The 13,280-nt window shown below is 39.8% G+C and overlaps 1 protein-coding gene across 11 annotated transcripts in view; it reads left to right on the forward strand.

Moving 5' to 3' along the window:
- LOC117950299 (cAMP-specific 3',5'-cyclic phosphodiesterase 4C-like) overlaps positions 1 to 13,280 on the forward strand; it is a 93,559-nt gene that overhangs the window by 60,058 nt on the left and 20,221 nt on the right. Inside the window, exon 1 of one of the 11 annotated variants that reach the window (XM_034881212.1) lies at positions 3,870 to 4,364. The exons of the other annotated variants lie outside the window; for them this stretch is intronic. The gene's annotated coding sequence lies outside the window, so the exon portion shown is untranslated. Of the gene's footprint in view, positions 1 to 3,869; positions 4,365 to 13,280 lie in introns of those variants that run through there. 11 annotated transcript variants of the gene reach the window in all.

Raw genomic sequence — 13,280 nt, forward strand, 5'->3', positions numbered from 1 at the left:
TATTTCTTCAGCAAACTTCACTAATTATGTGTATGAACATAACAACTAAGACATAAACTGAACAAGTTTCAAAGAAATGGAATAATGTGTCCCTGAACAAAGGGGGGGTCGAAATCAAAAGTTACACTTAGTATCTGTTGTGGCTGCAAGCTGCATAAAGTACTGCAGTGCATCTCCTCTTCACAAACTGCTCCAGTTTTTGCAGTTGTTGTCCTCCTGTACCTGTCTGGCAGGTGTGATATTCAGATGTTCCGATCCTGTGCAGGAGTTGTTCCACGTGGTCTGCCACTGCTTTGCACTGTGTTTTTCAGAGTCAATAGAAAGATCTCTTTACTTGACTTATGTTTTATAACTGTGACATTAATTGCCCACCGCCTGTAAGCTGTTATCATCTTACCGTCGGTTCCACAGGTGCATGTTCATTAATTGTCTATGGTTCATTGAACAACCATGGAGAGCATTGTTTAAATCCTTTTTAATAAAGATCTGTAAAGTTACTTGGATTTTTACTAAATTATCTTTAAAATACAGTGTCCTAAAGTTTAAGTTAAAAATGACGTTGATACATTGCATGCCACCACCAAAACATGGTTAATCAACTCGGGTTGTACTGATGAGGGTTTGCAGTGAAGTACAGTAGGCGTAAATGAGAAACCCGCCAATGGCGGCTGACCTCATTAGCTTTATGTGCCACTTACACTCATTTCCCATGTGGCGGGGGCTGATTTTGGACACTGTCTATCTTGTAGTAATAATAACAATGATAATGATTCTGCTTTTATGTTTTCTGCAGTCACCAAAGTTACTCAGCACTGTAAGATCAAAGCAACACAACAGCCGCCATAAGAAACCTTACATAGCCAATATAGATAAAAAAAATATATATTTTTCTTATTTTTTTGAAGGACACCTGCCATCTGTTTATTGCTAGTCTGATGCTGATTACTTACTTTAGGTGGGTTAATCCTCAGCTCTATCCTGTGTTCCATTACTGTTATACCTCTTCTTTGGTGAAATTTGAGCTCAGATGTGATATTTCATGAAGGAGGTAGCAGACAGGATTTAGTTGCTGAGGTCACAGGCGTTTTGCTCTTTGCATATACTGTAGTCAAGTCATAATGAAATGTCTTGTGTATGTGCAGCCTTTTGCTCTTTGCCGCCTGCCAAACAACAAACTAAACACGTCACAGTTTATAGTATTTCCACAGAACTTTACTGGGTCTAAGCAGTTTGTGTTTTAGTATTTATGGGAGTATTCAAGGCTCTGGTCAGTGTTTGAATAATTAACAACACCCTTTTTTTCCCATGAGCCTAAACATAAAATTAACCACAATGTAAACACACTGTGTATATTCATGAAGTTGTAAGAGGTCAACCAATTTGTATTATTAAGTTTGACATAGTATCTAATTCACAGGGTTTTCTTTACCTGAAGCTACATGTTTAGGAAATGGAAGGCTCAGGGAAAAGCTTTGCTAACCCTGAGTGTGTGTTGGCGGTCTGAGATTTGGCTACAGTGACAACGGTGCCCGCAAATATTTTGATGTAAAAGTGATTCACTGTCAAAGCAATACAAACAGAAATGTTCATATAAAGGTCTTTAACTGTGGCTGGCGACTGTAGTCAACTACCCTTGCTCCTTTCCGTGTGTGTCTTTTTTTTTTTAAAGTTAAATATATATGGAAATTCTTGGGGTGGATGGGGACAATACTATTCTCACAGCCTGAAACCACAGAAGCTCTAAATCATACTGATAAAATAAGTTTTGTGCTAACAGTATTTAGTAAAAATAACTTCCCACAACTGATGACTCCTTACAACTATCAGCAAATGAAACTGATACATGTCTGACCCCTAAATGAAAATTGTATTTACCATAACATGATGAGCAATTAAGTGAATGAACTCAAGGACAAGAACATTTTCTATTTTGCTGTCTGTGTGTCTGTTGCTCAAGTCCGGCAGAAACCTTGAACATCAAACCTTCGTCAGATCAGAAAACCAGTGGCCTGCTCATATCTGATATTTAATTGAAGGCCAACATCTGAGCCAAATATCAGTTTAATTCATGTACTCTCTACGCAGGTATCTTCTGACTTTTCATGCCATCTGTATACAGCCTGTCCCTCCCAATAGTTTAGAAATTAAAACTGACCTTTGGTGGTGTCATAGCAGTTGGGCCAACCCTCCGGGCCTTAGCCAATGTCGGCACACTGTGACGGACGTGATGCACAGCTCACTCTACATGTGTTCAAAGGTCCCCGCTAGCTGCCAGCATGTTGGAACATAATGTAAACAAAGCCAAAGGTGTAGTTTTTGCCAGTGGTGTAGTTTTTGTAATTTATTGTAGTGGCTATACTGTAGTGTATATGTATATGTTTGGGGGGGTGGGGTCTTGGTGCCCTCCCCCAGGGAAAGTTTGTCTGTCAAAGACTTAATTTCCTTGCACATTTTTAAGTAGGTATATGGTAATCCTGGAGCTTTTTTGTAAGTACAGTATACTGTGTATACCTGCGTTACTGCTGAAAAATGTCTGGTAATGGAGTATTTGGTTTGGGCTCAGCGGGAGTACGAGTCATCTGTGAGTACCATCTGACCGTAACAGTGATCTCATTGTACCACTGCAACTGGTTAGGTTTTACTCACCTGTACTGACAATGCTAATGTATTTCTCCCTCCACAGACTCCAGCACCATCTGTTTTATATTATTTATTTTTTTAGTATTTCCATACTTGTCACAGGCGTCTCTTGTCTTGTGTATCCCATTTCTCAGAGATATGCATCTGATGGGTTTGACTAAAGTGGTTGTTGCTTCCCACACTGAATTCTATGCAACTTTAGTGACTGATTTAGCATGGTGACCAATCTCAAGACCACTACATATTCTGCCAAACAATGTGGGTTTTTTATCCTTCGATTTAAGTGTTTCCCCTCAGCACATGGAGATGGCTTGTAGAGACGAGACCGACTAATACAGTATGGAAGTGTAGAAACACAGTAGGGATTTCTGGCGCATCTTCGTCTGTATCCAAGGTGCATGTAGAAGGGTCTGCAGAGGTAAAAACTCCATTATTACCTTTAGTATAAATAACTTTATTGTGAGACCAATCACAATAAATGCATAAATAAATTAAGTTATTTATAGTGTTATTGGAGTTGTTCTTCATCGATTGAATGGTCGCAGGGCAAATTGAGACGGATTGTTTCGTTTTATATTTGGTTTTAAAAAACTCAATTGGACTATAAATACATTAGAAAATCTCGTTCATAGTCTGTAAATTGCTCGATATGATTTGTGAAGGGAGCTTTTGTTTTGATGTTCAAAGACAGCTGTTGTTGTCTGTTTATGTTCATTCCGCCTGTTGTCCATGATCCTTGCCATTTCAGATAAACTGCAGTGTTCCCCACAGCTGTCGCATTGTTATGTCATGATGACGTCAAACATCCCTCCAGTTTTCCGCTTCAGGAAATTTGTCTTTAGGGTTTACCAGCAACGGTCTTCAGATCTTTGTTATATATACATATTTCTAGGAAGATCCATTACCCCCTTCCATTATTTAATGCTTTAAATATTATACCGAACTCATATATTCAGCTAATATAGTCAAGCAGTTTTGCGACAAAGCTTTTTTGACCCCGGGTGAGGACAGGAAATATTGACGTGCCAGTGGCTGTTCACTGGACTTGATCCCAAATCGTTCAAGCAATTCACGGCTGACGCCTCAACCCGCTGAAACACTGGAGGCCTCTGCTTTGAGTCTTTGGACTCCTCTCCGTTCCAACACCAAACACTCCTCAACAGAAATCCCGATGCGTCCCCAAGCTCCACCAGCTGGTTTCTGGCTTGTATCTTTTTAGGGTGTTTCATAGCATCCTTTTTGTTGAAGTCTCTTATTTGGTGGAAAAACAGAAGTCCAGCTAGCAGAGCGTTGGGTTGGGAATAATTGCAGGCCATGAGAGCTGGTCGATCGGCAATGCAGGGACAGCCATGAAACCACAACTGACGTCAGCATATAAGTGTGACTGCGTTTGTGTGACTGTGTGTGTACTTGTGTAAAATATTGCTGCTAGAATAGTAGACTGAGTGTTATCCTCTCTGTCTCTCAGTCTCTGTGACTCTTGTGACTTTAGGAATGATGAGCAACTCAAAGCCTTATGAACACTTCACAAAGAGGCTCTGTTCCATTGTTTTGATGCTGGATTACTAGACAATAGTGTGGTCGATGGACTTTTACTTTATCCGAACGAATGAGGAAATAATGACTCCAAATGCAGCCTGCTTGATCACCCTGAAGTCTATTTAGGTGATCAACTTGATCACCTAAATAGACTTCAGGGTTCTGCCTACACAGCGGGATACCAGGTAGGGAAAGGCCTGGGTGTTGGGTTAGCAACCTTATTTTATCAGATTTACTAGACTGCAGTGATATGACAAGAATGTGTGAGTGTGTGTGATTGCTTCAACCATGCTGTCATGAATATTGTCATGTTTAAGCTCAGGTTCTTGCAGTAAATAGACACAGAGATACTATTGCATCTTTCTACACGTATCATGGCTATGAATATCTGATATTATCTAGTGTTTGTGTTTATTTTTAAAACTATTATTTGCTAAATAAATAACGTTGCATAATGAATGATATATTCAAAATATAGGAATGCACCCATCTAACGTTTTCTCTTCCAGTACCAATTCTGATATTTCAACTCTTCTGACACCAAGTACTAATCACAATAAGTGCTTATTTGTATGCCTTACTGTAATTAATTGGGATAATTTTAATGTAACATGAGGCCTGGATTGCTTAGGTACTAACAACTGAGTTGGCTTTCCACAGTGACAGCATGAATTGAACTGACAGCAGAAACTATTTAAAAAGTGTGTAATGACTTTCAGAAAGAAACTGCATTTAATAGGGTGGGGTAATGTAAATGATGATACCCAATCCACTTACTCAGTTCAGTAATGGGGGAACCATTCCAGTGTATTACATCGGTGCATCCCTAAAAACATTTATTGGATGGATTGTCATCCAGTGCCTTTTATTATAGTCAATAATAATCTAACTCATGTTACTATTGTTAATGATAATAATAAATAAGAAAGATTCACAGTTCTTTACATGACATAACCACCTGAAAACAATTAAGACAAAAAAACAAACTCCCCACGTGGTCTCCATCTTGTCAGGCCCCACTGATCAGCGATGGGATTGGCGACTCCTGGTTTGCCCTCGGCTAATTAGAGGAGGAAGTAGCACACTCCAGCCTTACAGCCAGACTCAATCACAGTGTACCGAAAGGCGCCAATTAGTGGCATATGAACATGATTAGAGTAGCACTCGGCATGGCCTGTTGCTGGGCAAAGACCATCAGTGTGTGTGTGTGTGTGTGTGTGTGTGTGTGTGTGTGTGTTTGTTCGTGCCCTGAACATGCCTGTCCGGTTGCGCACCAGTGTGATGTAAGTTTGTTCGATTTTCAGGTCGATTCTGGAGCCAAATCTAGATCTCTACTGCTGGGGCTATAATCACACAGTGTGTGTGTGTGTGTGTGTGTGTGTGAGAGTGTGTGTGTGTGTGTGTGGGTGTGTGCGCGCGTGTGTGTGTTTTTGTGTGTGTGTTTGTGTGTGTGTGTGAGGGGGGGGGGGGGGGTTCTGGGAGGTTCTGGCCCAGTATGTTACCCTCCTAACCAGCTTCTAATGACGTTAATGCTCAACAAGCACTGTATGGATTTCTCCCCGGCTGGACAGGCAGAGCTAATCACTGCACATAGACTCCATGATCAATACCCGTCCAGAGGAGTGAATCAACCTTTGAGGTGCCCTGCACTCCAAAAATGAAACCACTTGAGCCCTACACCAGTCACATTCATATTTAAAGGGCCAGTGTGCAACAAAGGCACCACAGCACCACAGTTCAAACACCCAAGACAGGAAACAACTGCCCTGCTGAAGTATTTTTGAACAAACAACGATCCCTGCCTGCTTTGCAATAATCCCTATATACAACAATGTAACTTGAAAAATAAAAGGCGATTGTCAGGTTTTGTTGTGATCTGTAGCTACAGTACATTTAAATTAAAAGCAGAAATTTCATGCAGTGCTCTGGGTTATCAGAAGGTATACCTGTAGTTAACAAGGCACTGGGAGGTTACAAAAAACACTCAGTCTCATGGCTGCAAATGTAGAATCAGACCAAAGACTTTGACAGCATGTAGAGATAATGATAAAACAAGGGCTGAAACAATGAATGGCTGCACAACTACCCTGGTTGCACGTATACTGTAGTCACACAAATATAGTAGACAACTCAGAAGTTGCAACTTCTACAATCTTCAGAATCTAATAATCATTATGTAGAGGTTGCACACTGTACCTTATAGGGATTAAGGCCTGTAATCTTCAGCCTCCATCCATTTCTCTTCCTTTCTCTCCTGTGGCAACAATCAAAACAGAGTTCTGCTGTTTTCAAAGGCAAGAGTCCTGAGTTCTCTGCCTATAGGTCAAAGGTCAAAAAGGAAAATAATAACACAGCAGCTGGCTTGACTCGGTGCAACATTCTCCTCCCCTTGGCTATATTTAGAGAGACATGAGCTGCTCTGAGATCAGATGTGGATGCTGGACAGAGAGTGTTTGCTCGGTTTGGACAGGGATCCACATTGGCTGGTCAGATGCATGGAAAGAGCAAGTGGACCCTTATGGAGGTGTTGCACTAAGCTTCAATCTACTACAATAGTGGAAACAGTTTTCTAAAAAGACAAGTAAATATTTCACGGTCTTTGCATGTAATGAATATTTTCTTCTCTCTATGCAGTACAGTCATATACAGTAAGACTACAATAATTTAACTAGTTCTGGGTGATAAATCAAATGAGCAAAGATACAGTAAAGGTACCAAACTCCTTGCCTCAACAACAGCAACCAGCTCTTACAAAAGTGAATCCTGAGTTCAAAAGCCTGCGATGTCCCCTTTTGATTTGAAAAAAGCATTCCCAAATTTAAGATACAACATGGTGCAGGCGACTAGTTTTTATCACTGTCATAAAAAAAGAATCTGTTTTTTATTGTTTACAAAAGCAGCATAAAGAGGAGTAGGAGTGAGAGCATGGAGCCCTGCACACTTTTTAGTGTTGTCTTTCGATCTAGTTTTTTGTTGTTGTTCAAATTAGTTCACATGAGGAGAGAAGTGCTGTGAGTAGATTCTAGGTGAAGATGCATAACACATCCTTTGATGTAATATGGTAAATCAAACTGATTTTATCCTTTTTTACTGGAACTGTGTAATCTATTTTTAAGATGGATTTTGGAAAAAAACATATATTGCATCAGCACAAGGTAGTTATGTAAAGTGTGATGGGCTGCTCAATTATGGGTGAAAAAAAACCTAATCACAATTATTTTGATGAATATTAAAATGTGAGTATTTAACATGATTACTCATTGAGGTTGTCTTCTCTTTTTGTTTCTTTTTTTATCAACATATTTGGTCATACTGTACGTGCCTTTGTGAATATATTTTAGGTGGTTAAGCAGATTTGTGGGGCAGACTCTTTCTGCTCTACGTAGGCCTGCACAATTAATTAATTTTTATGAAATCGTGATCTCAATTCACCCTGTTCACGATTGAATTTTTACACAACTTTTTTTTTATGACTTTGATACTTTGATATTTAATTTTACGATCCCACTGCATCAAGAACGCTACTACTTTCTTCTGTGAGTTTTAAACTTAGACCGTATTAAATAGGTTGTAAAGTGCTCCCAAGCGCTGCATTGCTCTCCCATCTCTTCACTGAAGCCTCTATGTTAACAGGCGTGTGGCGATGCACAATGTGCTATAGGTGCCCAAAAATCTGTTTGTTACTGCCAATTTATTTTGTTTTTGGTCATGGTTCGTGTGTGCAATAAATATTACACTTTGTGAGAAAGAAATCATAGCAGAAAATCCTGATATCAATTCTAAGCTAAAAATATCATGATTCATGTTTTTCCCCAAATCATGCAGGCCTAGCTCCACGTCAGATTCCTTAAATCCAAACTGTTCCCAGAGAATGGGATCAGCTTTCCCCTTCTTGTTCAACAAATGCTGATTCTCTCCCTCTGCCATCTTCACTCACTGTGTTTTTAAAACGCAACCACAAACAGGACCTCACTGACCATTAGCTGAGTAAGTTTAGCCTTCAAGAGGGGCTTAAGTGTAAATGAGAGTTTACTTTCAAAATGTAGTGTGTATTGGGATTACTGTTATTGGGAATACTAGAAATACATATCGCGATCACAATCAAGACTTGATTAATTGCACAGCCCTAGTTTGTGATAATCTCTGAATCAGAGAACGGCTCGGACATTATTTTCTCTTTGCTTAGATATGCACAGATATGCATTGGGTTGGCAGAAGTTCCCTGCCTGTTCTTCTTCTGCCCAATATCTCCTTTCTGTCTGCCGAGTGTATAAACATACAAACCACACAACGACAGGGAAAGGATATAAAGGGGTAAGCGACTTGTTTTTCTTCTGTTTTCAGATCAAATTTACAATAGGTTTAAGAGGTGTAAAGCAAACAAACCCTCTTTACTCCCTGAACTCTCTCACTCCAACACAAATCACACACACACACACACACACACACACACACACACATACACACACACACACTAACTAAACTGTTCCTCTATAACTGCTTTATACTTGTCCAAGACCAAATAATGCTGTTTTTCTCATTAACAATCATGTAAAATCATTAGTACATTTTAGCCATTTTCTCTCTCTCGCTCTCTCTCTTTCTCACTCTCTCTCTCTCTCTCTCTCTCTCTCTCTCTCTCTCTCTCTCTCTCTCTCTCTCTCTCTCTCTCTCTCTCTCTCTCTCTCTCTCTCTCTCTCTCTCTCTCTCTCTCTCTCTCACATAGACACACACTCATAAAGTGTTCCCTGGTCTGTTTTCCTCCTCACCTCTTGCCTCCTTCCTGGTGTGATGCTTTAGGCCCCTCATCCAATTCCCACGCTACAAGGAAAGAAAACAGGAGGGAGCATGTGCGTATACATGTGTGTGGGGGTTGACCTTTGACCCTGGGCCTGTGTCATAATCCCCCATCAGATAGCATCTGGCCTTGATGTTTGTTTTCTGTATCACATACATAACAAAAAGTTCCTTAAATCTCTTGGCTCTGATTCCCATGAGCACATAACAAACTTGCGTGCATGGACAATAACTGGAACTGGTCGTACTTTGCATTTCCCATCCTACGTTTTTTTTTTGTGCAGTTACACAGACTTGCCCTGAGAGAAAGCTTTATGAGGATGGTATAAAGTTGGCTTTGGATGAAAAATGTTGTCTCTGCATGTCCTAACATCAGAGTGACTGTAACTCAAATACTCAAATACTAATACTCAAACACAAATACTGTGTGACATCAATGCAAGTCATTGTTCAACAGCTTTGGTACAGTGACATTTCTAGTTAAACAGAGTGTCTTTAGCTGTAACAATTCATTGTGGTGTGACTGTGGTGTTAATCCCTTAAATTAATTATAAGTCAAAGTGAAGATAAAACCGATATGTTCCCACACATTAGCAAAACCAATCATCTCACCAGTAACTGCAATGATTATTATAATTATTTTCTTTACTAATCAGCTAGCAGAAAAATGAAAATGTCAATAACAATTTCCTAAAGCCCAAGGTGACTCCTAGAACCACTTGTCTTGTCCACAATCCAAACCCATTTAGTCCAAAAATGACGATTAATCAATTATCAAAATAGTTGGTAATTCATTTTCTTTCAATTGACTATTGACCACTATAATCTGTAACCCCGATTCAGTCTCATCACTCAACTTCCAGCAAACACAAATATGCAAACACTTATCCTGAGTGGTGATAATAAAATGGAAACTTTGTTGATTACCACACTTAAACTACAATAATTTTTTTGGGGCAGCAAAGGTGCAAACTAAACGGCCAGGGAACAGAAACAGAGGAGTGTGTGTGTGTGTGTGTGTCTGTGTGGGTGTGTGACAGAGAGAGAAAAAAGTTTAGTAAAACAGAGTTAAAGAGAGAAAAGGGAGCCATCATTTACGTCAGAGAAATGGAGAACAATGCTGGAGGGAGGAGACAGAGCAAGGTCAACTTGTTGCGACTGAACAAGACGCCTACATGCCTGTTTGTCTGTTTTCTCATCCAGTTGCAGAAGCACTGGTATAAGAAGTAGTGTCAGTTCTGGACATAGTAGTAGTGGTAGTAGTAGTAATAGTAGTAGTAGCAAAAAAATAAGTTTGTTATAGACATAGAAGTAGCTGTAAAGCAGAGATGGCAATATACTTACTTTCCATACTCAAATAGAGGTTCAGATAATTGTGTTAAAAAATACTCTGGTAAAAGTAGAAGTACTGATTTAGCTTTTTTACTCAAGTAAAAGTAACAAACTACAGGCTTGGAAATGTACTTGAAGTATAAAAGTAAAAGTAGCCTTGCGAATGACGAAGCTACTTGGACCAGACAGATGTCAATAGAGAGCACGCTGAGAAACTACAGGGGACATGTAAAAAAGGCTCCTTTACAGTTGTTCTACAATTATTTTTCCTTCCAGCCATATCACTGTCATCCATTGTCCAATACTACTCTATAATACACATGATGGGAGGAAATACAGTCATATAGTACAATCGTAATACTTTACAGAAAAAGAGAATGTATGCTACACCTTCTCTTACAAATGTGTTCCACCAGCTGGTGTCAACCCCGATCAGGACGCAAAAGACAAGATGTAAGCAGAGCCTTGTTAATTGGATGTTGCAGTACCATATTTTCCTCAGTAGTGGGTGCTGACTCCTTATTAAAAGCCAATAGGCGTCTGATAAATTTGAATGGGAATGAATGCCATTGAACAGCAGCAAGGTCTGGTGTACTGCAGCTGCTGCTGAGCTCAGTAGTGATTATAAATCTGTGAAAATCTACTGCCACCAAAAAAATTAAAACCCCCAATACATCAACCTAAAGCACTCTTAATGCAATATGTAATTATTCCAACTGCTTTTGTCACGGTTTTTAGTGGCGTTACTTTATCAAATTTTAAACATATTTATTTTCAGTCATCTTCATTTATATTCATTGTTGCAGCCTTACAGGAAAGTGTAAATCCAATATATTGAAATAGTATTTGATTAAACATCATCGTAAAGTTATTGTCAGAGGTTATTGAAAGCTTGAAAACCTTATTTCATTTTGATAATGTATTTTTAGGTCAATTCTTCATTTATAAGCCAGTAATGGGTCCCGGTAAATAGAGGTGGTATAGATCACTTTCAGCTGCTTACACCAACATGTACTGTAAGTCATACTGGAAGTCTGGGTTCAGTTAAAAGACTTTTGTCCTATTTGGTCTAAATAGTCCTTTCAACATAATAAAAAGTAAGGTCAAATTTTACTGGTGAGGCTGTAAAAACTACGCACATAACAGATCAACAAAAATGTGAAAACTGACTTTGAATCTGAAGGACAATTTAAATTTGCAACTGACAACAATAACTGCTTCAAGGACATTACTCATCTGACTATGTTCAATATTGGCAGCGGCAATGTACACTGTCAAAGTGTCCTTGCGCAACGTACTTCAACATCCCACCTGCATACTCTGCGTTTTGGCTGCATAAGAGATTAAAGAAATGAATACGTAAGAACAAAAAGAAAATACTATGGTCTTGTATTTCATCTCGAAGCACACAACCAATCAAAATCAAAAGGAAAGTCCTTCATATATTCATGAGGAGGGGAGAAATCTTCTGCACCCTTTCTGGGGGTGTGTCCAACATTAGCTCCGTCAGAAGACTCCCAGATCCCCTCTTTCCTGGCAGGTGGATCTATTTATAGCTTCTGACGTCATTGGTCTCCTCTGATGGAGCCTCGTCACAGCCGACTACGCAGAGCCAGGGGGAGGGTGGGGTGTAAAATGGGGCTGGTTGATGTGTAGTGGAGTGGTGGGGTGGGTGTGTTATCATTGAGGTAAGCCCTGCAGCAGCCATGCCCCTCCTATCTGCCGTGTCTCACCAATCAGGTGTGGGATGCTGAGCCACATCACTGTGCTGGATACAGTTCACCCTCACCTTCTCCTCCTCAACTCTGTGTCTGTCTCTCTCTGCTTCTTAGAATTGGGTCTTTCATTCAGCCATAATTGCATAATAACCATCTTTCATTTATCAAGCACTGCTATTGCTGGAGCGCTGGAGGCAGACTGAGCTAAAAATAGAAACAGAAGCAACCTTCCAGTGCTCTGTTTTTGTTGTTGTTGTTTTTTACCGCGGAAGGAGGTGGAGAGTTATAACAGATAACGATGGATTTCACTTAAACACAAAAATACAATAAAATTACCACTACAAGTATCCACAGAATGGTGCTTTAAAATTTATTGTATTAGAATTCAGGTACAATGGTTGTAACCAAAATATCGCTTTGTTCAAGGTTCTGGGTTTGAATCCAGGTCGTTCCGGGCCTTTCTGTGGGGAGTTTGTGTGTTCTCACCATGTTTGCGTGGGTTTCCTCTGGGTGCTGAGTGGGTTTTCCCCACCATCAAAATCATGTACTAGGTTCTCTAGTCAGTATCCTTGATCAAGGCACTGGCTCAGATCTGGAGTTGGAGCTGTAAATGGCTGCCCACTGCTCCCTTGAGGGTTGGGTTAAATGCAGAGAATGTATTTTGCTACATGTATGTGTATGTCGCAATAGAATACCTTTAAAAAAAGTTTGTTCTTGAGCAAGGCACAGACAATGGTGAGGCTGAAAAAATGCAATACTTGGTATGTTGAAAAGCTTAAACCCTCCACTACCGTATCACCCGCTTTGTGTCCTCCGGGACAAAAACTCAAAGTCAAATTCTTCTCTGTCCTCCTTTGTTCATCTTTCTGTATTTTAGCTTTATGCTCGTTTGTGGTTGCACTGTGTATCACTAGTTTGATTCAAATTATATTTTGGGTAAAAGGGAATTTTTTTTAGTGAATGTTTGAAATATCAAACCACCTAAATCAGACTCTGCAAACTGACCTCATCTTGATTGGAAGGATTTCAAAGGGATTCAATCAGGGCTGAGTCCATCTGTGATGTTTGGTTACAGGAGCTGGACTGAATCCAGCTCTACTGACGTACCACGCACGGAGTCAGTGCTGACGTCATACGGAGATAGCGGAGGGAAACATTTGTGTGACTGAGTGTTTGATTGCGAAAAAGCAATAATTACAAGGTCACCTGTTTAAAAAGATGCTCACAGTCGTGGTAGAGAATTTGAATGTAACC

Source organism: Etheostoma cragini, chromosome 9 (assembly GCF_013103735.1).
Source record: "Etheostoma cragini isolate CJK2018 chromosome 9, CSU_Ecrag_1.0, whole genome shotgun sequence".
NCBI classification, from domain to species: Eukaryota; Metazoa; Chordata; class Actinopteri; order Perciformes; family Percidae; genus Etheostoma; species Etheostoma cragini.